Source organism: Capra hircus, chromosome 6, assembly GCF_001704415.2.
Source record: "Capra hircus breed San Clemente chromosome 6, ASM170441v1, whole genome shotgun sequence".
Lineage (NCBI taxonomy): Eukaryota > Metazoa > Chordata > Mammalia > Artiodactyla > Bovidae > Capra > Capra hircus.
Window position 1 is genome coordinate 6,586,380 of NC_030813.1, and position 18,637 is coordinate 6,605,016.

Genomic DNA, 18,637 nt, shown 5'->3' on the forward strand with positions numbered 1-18,637 from the left:
TAAGCAGGGTGACAATATTATCGCCTTGACATACTCCTTTCCTGATTTGGAACCAGTCTGTTGTTCCGTGTCCAGTTCTAACTGTTGCTTCTTGACCTGCATACGAATTTCTCAGGAGGCAGGTAAGGTGTTCTGTATTCCCATCTCTTGAAGAATTTCCCACAGTTTCTTGAGAGCCACAGAGTCAAAGGCTTTGATATAGTCAATAAAGCAGAAATAAATGTTCCTTGAGTTACATTTAAAAGGGGAGAAGTGGCTCAAGAAAGTCTCCTGAAAGGCCAGATTGAAAAGGAAGGAATTTTGGTTAGTGATAAAAAGAGGAAAGGAATATGATAAGATAATAATTGTGGGCTTAGGGTGCATGAAAGGGAAGAAAGAGAAGGATTTTGGAACAGCTTCCATAAGAATTGGAGAAAACCAAGTGGATAAAGAGAATTGTTAATATTTATGGATCAAGTAAAGGAACTATCCTTTCTTTCCTCCAGAATACCTCAATTTTATGAGCAAGTTTTCTTTTTGAGAGCACCCAAATGACTTGGTTGCAAATGTGCCTGTAGAAGGATGACTGACTAAATTCATCTACCATTTGCTATTTGACTTGGAAAATGTCTTCTTTTAAGATGATACTTTCAGCAATTCCTCTGACTGTAAGTAGGAAAGTAGGCTGTCCCTGTTTTTTTTGTCTTGTTTTGTTTGTTTGTTTTTATCAAACCATACCATCAACACAGAGGAGAATGTGAAGGCAACTATTGCATCTGGTACTTTTACAAAATAAATCTATGAATGTATACGTATACACAAAACTCCTTTTTATCTAGAAGGCACTACATTTGTACCTAAAATATTTGTTCTCTAGAGTCGGACACGACTGAAGTGACTTAGCAGCAGCAGCAGCAGCAGCAGCAGCATACTTTCTGCCCTCTTTTTATTTGTTTGTTTGTGGTTTTTTTGGCTTAAATGTTAAGCCATTTTTATACCATAAAAATTATAAACTGTTATTAATATTAGGTGTTTTTCTTTTTACATTTTTCATCCTTTTATGCAGGGACTGATTAGCTGACCAATGAACTGACCCAAGCAAGGACTAGAAAAACCCTTTCTACCTTCTCTATTGAGGGATCTCTGAGTGTGGATTTCTGTATCTCACAAGTAGATTATCACTGAATCAGTATTAAGTTTCTATATATGCTTGCCTGTTTCTGTGACATCTGTCATGTTTCACTGGCCTATTAGTCTGTTTCCACCCAATACCATACTCTCTTCAATTTTATAACTTTTTAATTGTTGGGGGAGTGTGTAATTTTCTCATTTCTGCCTCACCACAACAAAGGTTTGAAATGGTGGAGCAGTGTTACAGCTCAGTTTTATTTGGCAAGCAAAGTATAGTAAATTCTCGAGGCCTGAGAGTGGACTGACCCAAAAAAGAAGGGGGCTCAATCTTGGCTCCTCGTTTTATGTTTTGTCTCCTCCCCCTGAGCCTGCCTTGTGTAAATTGGGCTAGCCAGGAGGGCTGTTTGTTTCACCTGAGTTCTCACTCTGGTCCTCAGATTTTCTCTTGTTCCATTTTTGTGGGCTTTTTCCTTTTTTTGTCTTTTAGCCACTGCCATTTTGGACTCCTTTTTCCAATTCTAACCACCTAACAATCCCCCCTTAAGAAATGGGAGGCCCAATTCTTTCAGAATAGGGGCATCGAGGTCTCTCTGGCTACTTCCTGCTGAGGTGGGAGGGCGAGGGGCACTGGGCCTCCCCCTCTTGCTAGTCTCAGGCCTCAGAGTCCTTATAGCAGTGTCCATCTACGGGTGAGTGATATTTTTCCATGGCCAGGTGTAGTTTCATATATCCTTGTTGAACTGGCACTGCATGTTTTAGCTTGGTGACCTGGGCAGAGACAAAATGGTTTAGACAATTGATAATACATGAAGCAATCATAAGCAGCATCAATATGGTGATAACAGGAATTAATAGGGGCATTAGCCAACCCCAAATCCCACCTCAGCAGGAGAAGGATCCCCCAAAGAGAGATTCTAGCCACCCTGAGGACTCTCTAGCTCGTTTTTTGAGATCCCATAGGATCTGAATGTTTTTCTTCAGGACTGTGAGACTTTAAATTAGCTGGAGGTATTTATCTAGAAACAAATCTCATTCAAGATGGCTCAAGTCCCTCCTTGTTCAGGGATCAGGAAATCTATCACCTGTCTAGTACAACCCCTGCCAAGCTGTGTTGGCTCTTTAGAGCTATCCTGAGAAATCTTATCCCTAGAAAGTTAATTTTGGGGGTGTTCCTTAGAATGGCACTCATTTGTAGCCTGAATATGTGTCTGAGATCTCCCAGGGGCTCGCAGGTGTATTTTGAGTTGTCGCTTCTGTTGTCTTCCACAGCTTGACTCGTGAATAGTGAATCCGAGTCGTGCCCTTGTGCCTTTACTGCTGTGGGGGTAGGGACCCTTCCATGTGGGCTGGAGTTAAGCCTTCGGGGACCCATGTTTCCAGACTTTAATTAGGACTTGAGTCCCTGGAGCATATAGTGGTGGCTCTTTAGACTCTTTTGGGTCCTGGTTGACACCCACAAGCATCTTTCTTGTTGGAATTGCCCAACAGCCATGGTGTAAGACTAAAGAGTATGAACCTCTGAATCTAGGAAGAGGTCTTTGACATAAATGAAAGGTCTCCCATATAGCATCTCACAAGGGCTAAGACTAACCTTTTTTTTAGGGGCAATACAGTTGTGGAGGAGAGCTATTGATAAAGCCTCCTTCCATCCAAGGGAGGTCTCTCCTGGGTTATCTTTTTTTTATCACTGATTTAAGAATTGGTTGGCTCTTTAAACTTTTCCTGAAGACTGAGGCTTCCAGGCCCAATGGAGGTAATAAGTAATGCCCAATGCTTTAGAGACCCCTTGGATGACCTTAGAAGTAAATGATGTCCCATTGTTATGAGTGTAATGAGCTGGGCAGGCCAAATCTCGGAATGATTTCATGGAGCAGTGTTTTTACCACCTCCTTGGCCTTCTCAGTGTGGGTAGGAAAGCCTTCGATCCATCCTGTGAAAGTATCTATCATGAATAATAGGTATTTATATCCTTGAGAAACTGGCATCCGGGTGAAGTCCATCTGCCAGTACCCCCTGAGTGGGCCCCACGTCTTTGGATGGGCTGGGCCAGCTGGGGTCTTGGAGCTCCGTGAGGGTTGTTTAATTGGCAAGTGGGACAAGAGGAGACCACTTTGCCTTACAGTTGTTTGGAGGCCTGTTCCTCTGAAGGAACTTTCTAGTCATCTTTGGAGGGTCTTCTCCCCTAAATGAGTGGTGGTGTGTAAGGAGTTAACCAACTTCCATTGGAGGTTCCCAGGCAGAAAAAGGAGTCCCTCCTTTGGGAACCACCCCATATGATCTTCTTGAAAGCTCTCATGTTTAGATTTACGAGTCTCACCCTCAGTATATGAAGGAGTTTCTGGCAAATCAGTCTGTGGAACTAAGGTAGCAACCCCTATTAGGTCACTGATCTGTAAAGCTGCTCTCTTAGCTGCCTGATCATCTGTTTGGTTCCCTTGTGCCACTTCCATGCTCCCTTTTTGGTGTCCTTTACAGTGGGAGACTGGAACCTCAGTGGGCAGGTGGACTGCATCCAAGAGGCTAAGGATCTGATCACCATACTTGACTGGGGATCCTCGGGTGGTCAAGTGGCCTCTTTCTTTCCAAGTATCAACATGTGCATGTAGCACCAGAAAGGCATACTCAGAGTCAGTGTCAATGGCTACTCTTTTTCCTTTTCCCAGCTCTAAAGCTGGAGTCAGGGCTAGGAGCTCAGCCGAGTGGGTTGAAGTACCTGATGGCAAAGCTTTAGCTTCTATGGTCTCAAAATTGGAGACTACTTACTACTTATCCGGCTCTTCTTTTTCGATTCAAGACAAAGCTGCTTCCATTGGTGTACCAGATTTCCTCAAGATTGGTCAGAGGATATTCTGACAATGCCTCTCGGGGTTTTTTCCAGTGGTCCAAGGTTTCTAGGCAAGAGTGAGAGAGGAGAGAGCCCTTGAGGGTAGGCAGAAGGGTAGCTGGGTTAAGAACCTCACAAGGGGATATAGTCAGGCCTAGGTTTTCCATCAGCACTGCTTGATATCTGAGGATCCTTTGATCAGATATCCATGAATGGCCTCTCCCATTCAGGAGTTGTTTCACTTGGTGGCTGGTAAAAATAGTTATTTGTCACCAAGAGAGAGTTTTAAAGCATCTTTCATCAGGACTGCAATAGCTGCAAGATTCTGAAGGCAGGGAAAGACCTCTTTCCAATAAGGGAGTAGGACACTCAGGGACCACCAGAAACTGGTGGGAAAATATTTGTCAGTCAAGCAAAAAGAAGTGCTCAGGTGAATCTTTCTGTGATTGTTTTTCCTGTAGCACCCAAGATGGTACAGGTTTTGGAGGAAAAGGCTCCAGATAGGAGGTAAAGACAGAATAGGTAGCCCTTGTGTCAACCAAGAAATTCTCAGACCTACCTGCCACATCCAGTTGTACCCTTGGCTCCAGCCCTGTGATGGTTATCTGTGACAGATGGGCTGGCTGGAGGGGGCTGCTTCAGTCATGTTGAAACATCGTGAGGGAAGGCTTGGCACTTGACCTTGAGGCTCTTGGGTCCCAAGGGCAGAGTGCCTCCCAGTGTCCCCACTGATGGCATTTGTACATCAAGGCTGTATATTGTCACCCTGCTTGTTCAACTTGTATGTAGAGTTCATCATGCAAAATGCCAGGCTGGATGAAACCCAACCTCAAAGATTGCTGGGAGAAATATCAGTAACCTCAGATACATAGATGACACAATCCTTATGGCAGAAAGTGAAGAGGAACTAAAGAGCCTCTTGATGAAAGTGAAACAGGAAAGTGAAAAGGCTGTCTTAAAACTCAGCATTCAAAACATGAAGATCATGGCATCCGGTCCCATCACTTCACGGCAAATAAATGCAGAAACAATGGAAACAGTGACAGATTTTATTTTCTGGGGCTCCAAAATCACTGCAGATGGTGACTGCAGCCACAAAATTAAAAGACGCTTGCTCCTTGGAAGAAAAGTTATGACCAACCTAGACAGCACACTAAAAAGCGGAGACATTACTTTGCCAACAAAGGTCCGTCTAGTCAAGGCTATGGTTTTTCCAGTAGTCATGTATGGATGTGAGAGTTGGACAATAAAGAGCTCTGAGTGCCAAAGAATTGATGCTTTTGAACTGTGGTGTTGGAGAGGACTCTTGAGAGTGCCTTGAACTGCAAAGAGATCCAACCAGTCCATCCTAAAGGAAATCAGTCCTGAATATTCATTGGAAGGACTGATGCTGGAGCTGAAGCTGAGGATGCAATACTTTGGCCACCTGATGCAAAGAACTGACTCATTGGAAAAGACTCTGATGCTGGGAAAGATTGAAGGCAGGAGGAGGAGAAGGCGACAACAGAGGATGAGATGGTTGGATGGCATCACCGATTCAAAGGACATGAGTTTGAGCAACCTCTGGGAGTTGGTGATGGACAGGGAAGCCTATCGTGCTGCAGTCTATGGGGTTGCAAAGAGTCGGACACGACTGAGCGACTGAACTGAACTGGCCCAATGTTCCCCCTGTCTACAGATTAGGCATTTGCCTCATGCCTTGTCCTCAGGGACTTGGGGTTTTCCATAGGGCTTCCCTGAAGGGCAGCCAGCATCTGGGCATGCATTTATCTTTCCTTTTCTCCCTTTCCTGGGCCTTGGCCTTCCTCTCCTATTCTCTGTTATAAAAGTTATTGGTGGCTGTCCAGACCATCTCATCTAAGGAGGCAACAGGGTCCTGCTGCTGTAACTGTTGTAACTTTATCCATGTCTGGTGCACACTGGGATAGGAATTTGTCCTTTAAATTCACCTGTCCCTCGTAAGAGTCTTAAGTCCAGACTGCTAAACTTTTGGAGGGCCTCTTTTGGACTTTCCAGAAGGGCAATGGGGTTCTCATTGGACTCCTGAGTTATTGCTGAGACCAGGCACAGTCCCTTAAGTAATAGGCTTCCTTCTATATCTATGGGTGGACTGCCTTAGGGATAAGTCTTTCTGAAGCTTATCCTACCCAGTACTGTTGCAACCTGAGAGCCAGGCATCGCCAGGTCAGGGTGCAGATCCCCAGACAGGTTAAGGTGTGACAACCTCCTGGAGATCGAATCCCCAGGCAGGTTGAGGCATGTTGGCCTCCCAAAAATTGGGTCCCTGGGCAAGTCGAGGCATGTCAATCTCCTGGCACCCTGAGCTGGTGGATCCCTGAGCAGGCTGAGGCATGACAACCTCCTGAGGACCAGATCCCTAGGCAGGTCAAGGCAGGTTGACCTCCTGGGACCCCAGGGTGGAGTTGGGCATCCCCAAGGTCTCCAGCCTGACCAGTGCTGGGTAGGATTAAGGGGATGTAATGTTAACTCATTGCCAGTTTGTCCACTGTGGATGGGAATAGATATCATGATGTACAGCAATCCAAGCCTGTGCCCTGAGACTGGGAACCTGGTGAAGCAGCCATAAGCCTTATCCTCTTACTGCTCTGAGGGAATGTAAGTCACTGATTTCCTCCCCTAGTCCTCCATAAGAGCAGCTTAGGGTGCTTCCAATGGTAAACATTTCATTGTCATAGACCCGCTTTAGGTAATAACAGAAGTAATGACAAAGCAGTGGGTTATCTGGTCCTGTTAGGGGCATTAAGAATATTTTATTAATAAGCTAGATGGAGTGATGTTGCTTACAAGGGGGCAGGGTCCTGGTTGTAGGACTTAGTAAGTAGCTTAAGAACAAATTGATAAGAGGCAACAGACCAGATGTTCCATAAAAGTGCAGTGGAGATCTGATCCTGGGGTATGTTTATAACTTTAGGAGAAGGGTGGTAAGGGTTTGGGTCCAAAGAGGCTGCAGGGCTAACTCCCAAAGTGGCAAACATTATCCCTGGAAGCCCAACTGCCCTTGAAGGGATGCCAGCAGATGGACTTCTAGTAGGCTTTGTGTGCCCTTCATCTGCCCTAGCAGGTTCGCGGAGAGATGCTGTTCTTGCACATGTTATAGGAAATATGGAAGATGAAGGCCTGAAACTCTAGAGGGACTGAATATTATACAGTTATCTTCCTCCCAAGAGCCAACTATTTTCTGGTTGCCCCTCCAGAAGATTGTAGAGGCAACATTGTGGTCCAGGAAGGGACTCAGGGAAAAAGCATGAAATGGGAGAGAAGGGGACAGGGCACAAATTTCAAAGAATGACATAGCCCAAGGGCATAACATAAACAGATTAAAATCAAATGGGTCCAAGACGGCAAACAAGTCAAATTCAACTAAACCTTGATCTTCAACTTGCAAGCTAAATGACACATCCAAAAGCGCAATGACAGTTCCAAGGCACTATCAAAAGAGTAGGTGGCTGGTTCCCCAATTGTTGGAATGATCCTCCCACTCATTAGCATATGAAATTCAGTTCACTTCAGTTCAGTTGCCCACTCCTGTCCAACTCTTTGTGACCCCATGGACTGCAGCACGACAGGCCTCCCTGTCCATCACCAGCTCCTGGAGCCTACCCAAACTCATGTCCATTGAGTCGGTCATGCCATCCAACCATCTCATCCTCTGTCCTCTTCTCCTCCCACCTTCAATCTTTCCCAGCATCAGGGTCTTTTCAAATGCGTCAGTTCTTTAGATCAGTTGGCTCAAGTATTGGAGTTTCAGCTTCAGCATCAGTCTTTCAAATGAACATTCAGGACTGATCTCCTTTAGGATGGACTGGTTGGATCTCCTTGCAGTCCAAGGGACTCTCAAGAGTCTTCTCCAACACCACAGTTCCAAAGCATCAATTCTTTGGCACTGAGCTTTTTTTAATAGTCCAAGTCTCACACCCATACATGACTACTGGAAAAACCGTAGCTGAGTATTCAGACCTTTGCTGGCAAAATAATGTCTCTCTGCTTTTTAGTAAGCTGTCTAGGTTGGTCATAACTTTTCTTCCAAGGAGCAAGCATCTTTTAATTTCATGACTGCAGTCACCATCTGCAGTGATTTTGGAGCCCAAGAAAATAAAGTCTGTCACTGTTTCCAATTTCTCCATCTATTGCATGAAGTGATGGGACCAGATGCCATGATCTTAGTTTTCTGAATGTTGAGTTTCAAGCCAACCTTTTCACTCTCTTCTTTCACTTTCATTAAGAAGCTCTTTGGTTCTTCTTCGCTTTCTGCCATAAGGGTGGTGTCATCTGCATGCATATCTGAGGTTATTGATATTTCTCCTGGAAATCTTATTCCAGCTTGTGCTTCTTCCAGCCCAGCAGGATGAACTCTTCATATAAGTTAAATAAGCAGGGTGACAATATACAGCCTTGACGTACCCCTTTCCCGATTTGGAACCAGTCTGTTGTTCCATGTTCAATGCTAACTGTTGCTTCTTGACCTGCATACAGATTTCTTAGGAGACAGGTCGGGTGGTCTAGTACTCTTATCTCTTTAAGAATTTTCCACAGTTTGTTGTGATGCACACAGTCAAAGGCTTTGGCATAGTCAATAAAGCAGAAGCTGATGTTTTTCTGGAACTCTCTTGCTCTTTCAATGATCCAGCAGATGTTGGCAATTTGATCTTTGGTTCCTCTGCCTTTTCTAAATCCAACTTGAACGTCTGAAAGTTCATGGTTCACATACAGTTGAAGTCTGGTTGGAGAATTTTGAGCATTACTTTGCTAGCATGTGAGATGAGTGGAATTGTGTGGTAGTTTGAGCATGCTTTGGCATTGCCTTTGTTTGGGATTGAAGTGAAGACTGACCTTTTCCAGTCCTGTGGACACTGCTGAGTTTTCCAAATTTGCTTGCATATTGAGTGCAGCACTTTCACAGCATCATCTTTTAGGATTTGAAATAGCTCAGCTAGAATTCCATCACCTCCACTAGCTTTGTTTGCAGTGATGCTTCCAAGGGCCCACTTGACTTTGCATTCCAGGATGTCTGGCTCTAGATGAGTGATCACAGTATCATGATTATCTGGGTCAAGAAGATCTTTTTTGTATAGTTCTTCTGTGTATTCTTGCCACATTTTCTTAATGTCTTCTGCTTCTATAAGGTCCATAGCAGTTCTGTCCTTTATTGTGCCCATCTTTGCATGAAAAGTTCCCTAGGTATCTCTAATTTTCTTGAAGAGATCTCTTATCTTTCCCAATTCTATTGTTTTCTTCTCTTTCTTTGCATTGATCACTGAGGAAGGCTTTCTTATCTCTACTTGCTATCCTTTGGAACTCTGCATTCAAATGGGTATTGCTTTCCTTTTACCCAGCCCATAAAAAACTAACCACAGCCACATTTCATGCTACACCTTGTGGAGTGTGCTACTCTCTGAATCCAAACAAATCTACTTCCTACGTATCGTTGTGTCTCTCACTGAATTCTTTTTATGCAATGAGACATCAAGAACCCGAGCTTCATTAGGTCCTAAAACCAGGCACTGTGTGTTTTGGCCAGGCCCAAGTCCTGGTCGGACATGACTGAATGACTAAGCACAGCACAGAATCCCTGCCACGTGGGTTTGAGTCCCAATCGTAGGTAAACAGTTTCAAGCACACCTTTAAGAAATGAAAAGATGATGACTTGCCCAATACTTTGTAAATAGTGGCATAGATGGAGAAAGGAGCCGAAGGATGGGAGGAAAAAGCAGTGAGAAAAACATGCCAAGGAATCCCCTTCATAACCTATCAGAAAAAGTGTTAAATGCCTAACCTGTGCCCACAGTTTTCATTGGCCTGATGCTTGGCAGAAAGAAGATTAAGGACGGAAGAACCCTCACCCACTTGGGTAGCAGCTACTAAGGCACAGCAGATAGTGGAGTCTTCAGCACACACTGGAGAGTAGCCCCTGCCAGAGTCCCTCAGTTGTACCCACTGCTGTTCGCAAGGGGTTCCAGGAAACAAGAAACAAGAGATTGTAAAAGAATTAAGATTTTGTTTAGCCGTATATCCTTCCAGCCATAGGGGCAAAGACCTCCTACATAAACTGGAGGTCTTCTGGAATCTGAGACAGAGCTATGTGTGCTTTCTGCCGAGTTTGTTTTTGCTGTCCCAGTTTCCAACTCGCTGGGCTTCTCATCACTTTCATTGCACTGGGTTTCCTTCGCCTTCAGCTTCTACAGTGTAAGCTTTCACCGAGGTGCGCTTCCGCTGTGCTTGGTCTCCGCCTCACTGGGGCTGAGCTGAGGTTGCTTCAGCCAGGTTAAATCCACGTAATGGCACAAGATATGTCAAGGGGGTGTGTGATTTCCTCGGTTCTGTCTCACCACAGCAAAGATTTGAAACAGCAGACCAGTGTTACAGCTCAGCTTTATTTGGCAAGCAAAGTATGGTACATCCTCAAGGCATGAGGGTGGGCTGACCCCCAAAAAGAAGGGAGCTCAGTCTTTCTCCCCTTTTTATGTGCTTTGTCCCCTCCCTCTGAGCCTGCCCTGTGTAAGTTGGGCTACCCAGGAGGGCTGTTTGTTTCACCTGAGGTTCTCACTCTGGTCCTCAGATTTTCTTTCGTTCCATTTTTGCAGGCTTTTTCCTTTCTTTTAGCCACCTCCGTTTTGGACTCCTTTTTCCTATTCTAACTACCTAACATAATGAATCTATATCTATCTGGCAGGGAAAGAAGTATCCTCTTTGTTTTTCTTCTTTAAGAAACTCTTAACTCATCTTGGATCTTCCACATACATATTAAAAGCTTTTTGTCAATGTCAAGAACTGAGTTCTGGATATCAACATGCTATCAAGCTAGTAAGTTAGCTTACCACTGTTTCATTATGCTAGCAGAAGTCGTGAACTCCTGAATCAGAGTTAAAAGACTTTACTTAAGGCACAACAAGCAGCATGAGCTTCATATTCACATCTGTTCTCCTGTCTCCAAGTCCCCTGGAGCAGCATGGATGGGCTCAGAAACTCAGATGAATGCCTGAGTACGCACTGGATGCATTATGGAAGAGGATCCCTAAGCTTAGAGAGCCTGAATCTTTTACACTGCTCAGTAAAGATGAGTACTCTTTACTCCAGTAGGAGACATTATACTTTCCAATGCCGTTTATTATAGAAACACCCCTGAAAAGTTAGTCCAGAAATAAAACAGTGTCTCATATCTATATCTACAGTGTTCCCCATTTTCATTTGTAACATTGTTAGTTTTTACCTTACCTCTTTCGCCATGGATTAACCTTTCTAGAGGTTGGTTAGTTTGATTAGTCTTTTCAAAGGTCAGCATTTCATTTTGTTTTTCCTCTGTTATATGTTTGTTTCTATTTTCTTTATTATTTTACTCTTCCAACTTTGGGGGGTTTATTTATTTTTTAATTCCAGTATCATATATTTTTTTACTCTCCTCTTCAACTCTTGAATTACCAAAATTGTGTTTAAAAGTTTGCAAACAGAGAGAATTATTTTAAGCTCTTATTTTATTTTTAATTTCTGTGTCCTCATAATAAGCTAGCAGCAGCAGCATATAATTCCAGATCTCTCAGGGCTTAACACAATACAAGTTTATTCCTTGTTCATTTGAAGTCCAACCAAAATGTTTCCTTATAAGACACAGAAAATAAGCTTCTTCCCTTTTATGCTGCCAGCTTTCTCAACGTGCAGCTCCATATATTTTTGAAGAAGAGGAAGCAGGGCTGTGGAATTGCACAGGATGTTCATGTGTTCAGGCCTGACAGTACAGGCAATGCTTTAAAAAAACAAAACAAAACAAAACAAAAAAATATATATATGTACTTATTTATTTAGCTGTGCTGGGTCTTAGTTGTGGCATGTGGGAAAACTTTTAGTTGCAACAGGTGGTATCTAGTTCCTTGACCAGGGATTGAATCCAGGCCCCCTGCATTGGGAGCAAGTGGTCTTTGCCTCTGGACCACCAGGGAAGTCCTCATGTAGAACTTTTGCTCACATTCCATAAGACATAGCCAAGCCTTCTGAATTTACCAGAGGCTGGAAATGACATCTAACTTTTATGTCTGGGACAGATAGAAAAATCAGAATACGTGCCATAATTTTTAATGTAGTTATATATGGTTTTTCCTGTAGTCATGTATGGATGTGAGAGTTGGACTGTGAAGAAGGCTGAGCACTGAAGAATTGATGCTTTTGAACTGCGGTGTTGGAGAAGACTCTTGAGAGTCCCTTGGACTGCAAGGAGATCCAACCAGTCTATTCTGAAGGAGATCAGCCCTGGGATTTCTTTGGAAAGGATGATGCCAAAGCTGAAACTCCAGTACTTTGGCCACCTCATGAGAAGAGTTGACTCATTGGAAAAGACTCTGATGCTGGAAGGGATTGGGGGCAGGAGGAGAAGGGGATGACAGAGGATGAGATGGCTGGATGGCATCACTGACTCGATGGGCGTGAGTGAACTCCGGGAATTGGTGATGGACAGGGAGGCCTGGCGTGCTGCGATTCATGGGGTCGCAAAGAATTGGACACGACTGAGCGACTGAACTGAACTCATTATGATTTTTAAAAAATGTGTTCTGTATGATATCTTTAGAAAATTTGAGATACGGTCAATTTTTGTAAATGTTCTGTTTGTTTAAAAATAATGTATATTTTCCAGTTAGTGAACACAGGCTTCTGTATACATCAGTTCAGTTCAGTTCAGTTGCTCAGTAGTGTCCGACTCTTTGCGACCCCATGAATCACAACACACCAGGCTTCCCTGTCCATCACCAACTCCCGGAGTTCACTCAGACTCACGTCCATCAAGTCAGTGATGCCATCCAGCCATCTCATCCTCTGTCATCCCCTTCTCCTCCTGCCCCCAATCCTTCCCAGCATCAGAGTCTTTTCCAATGAGTCAACTCTTCGCATGAAGTGGCCAAAGTACTGGAGTTTCAGCTTTAGCATCATTCCTTCCAAAACACCCAAGACCGATCTCCTTTAGAATGGACTGGTTGAATCTCCTTGCAATCCAAGGGGCTCTCAAGAGTCTTTTCCAACACCGCAGTTCAAAAGCATCAATTCTTCGGTGCTCAGCCTTCTTCACAGTCCAACTCTCACATCCATACATGACCACTGGAAAACCATAGCCTTGACTGGGAAGAGCTTTGTTGGCAAAGTAATGTCATAAATGAAATCAAATTTGTTAATTTTATTGTTCAAATTATCTACATTCTTACTGGTCTTTTTAAAAAATAAAAAACTTTTTTTCCACTTTATTTTTTATTGAAATATGTTAGACATATAACATTGTGCAAGTTAAAGGTGTACAATATATTAATTTGATTCATTTATATAATTTGATTGTCATTGTAGTGATATTAGCATCTTTATCATATCACATATTATTTTTTGTGATAGGAATAATTAAGATCTAGTCTCTGAGCAAGTTTGGTGTTTATAATACAATATTCTTGTCTAAATTCAGTATTCAGTTCAGTTCAGTTCAGTATACTGTACATTAGATCTATAGGACTTATTCATCTACTGATTGCAATCTTATTGACTTTCTTATCTACTTTAATATTAATGACCAAGAGATATGAGTTAGAAATTTCCCACAATGTTGATGGGCATGTCACTTTCTCTTTATAGTTATTTTGAGGTTATGATAGTAAACAGTGTAAGTTTACAATGTGGTATCCTTTTGATTATGGCTTGTTATTTTTATAGACTTCCCTTCTTTATTGGTGATATTTTTTCTTTAAAAAATACTTTGTCTGACATTTATTATAGTTATAATACTTTCTTTTGGTTAAATTTTCCTGGTTCTGAAATTCTGACTGTATATGTTTTGGACTTTATTCTTTTCTGTCTTCTATTAATTAAAAAAAATTGTTTTACCTTTTTATCTTGATTGCTTTATTCTATGTAATTTCTCATTTTACATAAAAATCTTCCATTAGTTGTCTCCTCCATTGTAACTATCTTCTGTTTAACATTGAATATTTACTTTTAATTATCATATTTTTTATTTCTGGGAGATCACTTCCTCTAATTCTGCCTAAATCTCTTGCTGATTAGTCATATTTTTAACCTCCCTCCCCCATCTTAAAACTTCTTGAGCCACCAGGGAAGCCCATCTTTAAATGTATAAATATACTTAATTTATTTTCTAATATATTCCTTGTATTTGTGGATTTTTAATATCCAAGTTCCTGTTCTTTATAATTTATGTGACACTTGTTTATGGTGGCTTAGTTTCTCATGTATCTTGTTATGTTTCTTTTAATATGAACTTCTATTTACAATAAACCACAACCTTTTGAACTTTTAAAATTACATTCCTCCAAGGAGGATTTGTGCTGCTTTCCCCAATAGGTATGAAGACATTTCAGACCTGGGTCCAGTTTAAACTGGTTCAGAAATGAAATTTTTTAGCTTATGATATTCTTTACCAGGTAAACAGTGTAAATTTTGATCCTAAACCCATCTCTGAACCTTCCAGTAGCTATGGATTCTCAAGAGTCCTCGCCCTCCCACCCCCCCAACCCCAAGCTCTTCTAGACAGTTTTCTTTCCTGCTTAACTCTGTGAATGGTTATTCATTCACTTGTTTCTTGTGAACCCTTCCTTGCGAATGGCTTTTCCTGAGCATGACTCTTAGACTGGGCGGTTGTCAATGGAGCTCTCTGCTCTGGGCAGATGCACAGCTCTAGACGGTCTGTACATACAGGATCCCCCAGGGCACCCAGCTGCTTCCATTTTTACCTCCTTCCCTGCACTCACACTCCTGCTCTTCTGCAGCCTCTGCCATCCATTTAGAAAGTGTCATTAGTATTTTATCTAGCAACTTTTCAGTTAATTTAGAGAATTATGAATGAATTTCTCTATAATTTTTTCAAGTAGCATTTAAACACAGTATAAAAATGGTACAGATATTTGTGAGAGACATGGTTGTCTTGTCATTTTCTTTTCTCTTGCTAGTGCTGGAGGCCTCAGTGAATTGGTATATCATTTAAAATGACACCATCAGTGCTCAGAATTGGTGAAGTCTGAATGGCATACAGATTAGAATTACTGTTCATATGAGGCCTGTGAAAATCCAGTCCTCACTCTCCCACTAAGTGACTTTGTGAACTTCTCTGGTGTTAAGCCACCCTTTGAGACCTGATTTTTTCCCCTCATTTCTATGATCCATTGGTTTATCTAAAATATATTCTCAAGTGAGTTACAGAGAGATAGGTTATGTGGGAGATCTTGATCTCTGTGACCAAGTGTTGCCTGCAGCAGCGTGACCTCCTTGCCAAACACTGAGTTCCTAGTAGATGGTCTCTTCTTTTTATCTCAGTGTGCCAGACAATCATAATTTTCCGTGTGCAGTGTGTTGTAAAAATGGTTAAGAAGTGTGATTTAGATCTTCTAACAGCCCTTTTATCTTTAAAGCTACTTTTCCTCTCTGGGTACTTGCTTAGTGAGTTAAGTATGTTGTATCCAAGAGAGAAGGCAGGCAGGTTTTACGTAGAGTTGTTTTGAACTGAAATCTTCAAAAGGAGCTGCATGTCTTTGTGAATGAGGAAAATCTCAAGAATTTTGTGCTAAGTGACCTGTTAGAGCCAGTAATGCCATTCTAGGATTTGAATGAGTCAAGGCCTTTGATGGCTCCTTGGACCATATTTTCCTATAACAAGTTTAATTGTGCTTCTTCATCTCCTCACTCTTGTGTGGCTTCATGTCCTTTCCTTTCTTTCTTTTTTGTTTTAATATTTAATAGTTGTATGCCTTTGCATCACTTTGTTTTCAATCCCTCTTTTCTCTGGTATTTTGAACAGTTTGAAATAAGAGTCTGGATTTCATTTACCAAGGACTCACACCCCGCTAAAACCTATTAAAATCAATGATTCATTTTGCTTATACATGAAAGCATGGATCCCCACACGCTCTGCTTCTGTTTCTAGCATGATTCTGAGTCATGCTTTAAGAATAATATTTAGCACTTAGCAACCCAGAGTTTAGTTTGTCCCTGAAATCACATTGTTTGGTTTGGGATGTAGTGTGTTTTTGAAACAATGGATTCCTGTCTCCACTCCAGACTTAGCAAATCTGAACCTCCATGAGTGCATGAGTGGAGGTCAGAGAATGCTGTTTTGTATTTTTAGTTCTGGGAACTACTTCTCTGGAAACAGCTGAAAGAGCACATTATTTGGCTATAAATTGAAGAAGACTTCAATTTTTTTTTTTAATTGTCTTTGAAGGATGAATCAAATATTTGCCTGATGAGGAAGACTAGGGAAGGATGTTTTAGACAGAAGTGCCTGAGTTGAGGCACAAGAGTGAGACTCCATCTCCTGTCTTTGAGAGCTGTAAATGGTCTAGTGTGACTTAGATTGATGCCAATATAGGAAGTAGAAATAACAGAAGAAGGATCAGAAAAGTAGATAGGACTAAATTGTGGAGAGTTTTGGTTGATAAAGAATTAATTTTTATTTCATGGGAAATAAAAACCATCAAAGGATTCATAAATATGGCAGTAATGGGGCAAGATTTTTATTTTATGTTATAACCATGGCAACAATGTGGAGGATGAATTCAAGGGAAAAGAAACTGGAGACAATGAATCCAATTGAAGATTTAGTTAGAGTATCTCGCAATGATTATAAAACAGTAGTTGGGGAAATGAAGGAAAAGGGCATAGATTTAGAATCATTCATTTACTCAATAAATATCTGCTGACTATTTTGTATATGCTAGCTGTGAGCCCTCTGCTAGGCTGGTAGGGAAAAAACAAACCAAACCATGAATATTCTAAGACAAATAAAAAATATGTCATGTGTGTCTGTGTGTGTATGCATGTATATGTAGATGAAAAAAATAAAAATATTTTAAAAATAATGGTATCCTTTTTGCGGAAAAAATAAAAATAATTTTACTGTCTTAGACATTCTTGAATTTTCTGAAGTGTCTACAGTATCAGTGTTTCACATTTTAAAACTTCTAATTTTAAAAATTAAAAACTTTTCTAATTTTATATTTGCCTCCAAAACTCTAGTGAAGAAGATAGTCATATGAACAGCCAAAGTAGCAATACAGTAGTTATAATAAGAGATATATTAAAAAAACAAAAAGGCGAGCAGTAGTATCTAAACATGCCGTGAAGAGACAAGGCATCTTCATGAAGGAAGCAGCATTTCAAGTGAAGCTTGTAGGGCTTGTGGGAGTCCCAGAGAAGTGATACTCCAAACAAAGGAAACTCAGATTAATTGGAAAATTAATCTGAGTGGGTAGGCAGATTCTGAAGTCTGACATTGTTTGTGGAAGTGTTTAGAATTTACCTTATAATCTATTATGAAAATGCAAGCAGAAAGAAGACAGCAAATGTTGACACCATGATGGCCATTCTGCAGCAGTACAGAAGTTAGATTGAGGTGATGTGGAGTGAAATTAGAAGCAGGTAGGAAAATCAATAAAAAAGCACTTGTGATAGTTTAGGTGAGAATTAGCAGGCTTTAGTGATTTGGTCAGATGAGTGGAGTGGAATTTGTATGTATTTTTAGGCATGTGTATGTGTGTGTATCTGTGTGTATGAAGCACAGATGTGCTTGGCAGGTAGACAGTCAAAGGAGCAGAAATTATCCAACTTCTGATGTCTATCAAGTTACTCTTTTTTCTCTCAAATGAAGGAATAATGGTGTTATTCACTATAAAAGGAAATACATGACTAAGAGACTGGTGAGTTATGAATTGAAGGTACATGTGGCATATTTAAGTGGAAAATTTTCTCGGGCAGATGTGTCTGTGTGCGCATGCTAAGTCACCTTAGTCGTGTCCGACTCTGTGACGCTATGGACTGTAACCTGCCAGGCTCCTCTGTCCATGAGATTCTCTAGGCAAGAATAATGGAGTGGGTTGCCATACCTTTCTCCAGAGGATCTTCCCAACCTGGGGACTGAACCCACATCTCCTACATTGGCAAGTGGATTCTTTACTGCTGGTGCCACCTAGGAAGCCCATATATGAGTATAGACCTCCTGAAAAAGATAAAGGTTAAAAAGTTAATAAGATTTGGTGACTGATTAGATATAGTTGGAGGGGATGGTGGTAAGGTATTCAAATATAGGGAAAAGAGGGAAATGTTGAAGAGGAATGAAAGACTGTTTGACCTTGAGCATTATAATTATTTAATGACTATGTAGCAAAGTGATTAAAAATGTGACCTCTCATGAAGCTCTAGACTACTTGATTTAAAATCCTAGCTTTAACACTGGCTGAGTATATCCCCATGAGCAAATTACTTAACCTTTGTGAGGCTCAGTTTCCTCATCTGTAAAATAGAATTAATATCAGCTTTAACCCACAGAGTTGCTGTGAGAATGAAATAGTCTATGAAGGGCACTAGAAGTATTACCTGATGCATAATTAGTATGTTAGTATTCAGGTTATTTAGGAAAATGAAGCAATTTTGGTGGCTCAGACGATAAAGCGTCTGCCTACAATGCGGGAGACCCAGGTTCAATCCCTGGATCGGGAAGGTCACCTAGAGAAGGAAATGGCACCCCACTCCAGTATTCTTGCCTGGAAAATCCCATGGACAGAGGAGCCTGGTAGGCTACAGTCCATGGGGTCGCAAAGAGTCAGACACGACTGAGCGACTTCACTTCACTTCTGTGAAGAAAAAAACAGTCTTTGTTCCTTTACTACCATTGAGAAGGTAGCCACTCTGTGTCTTGGTCCATGGGTCAAA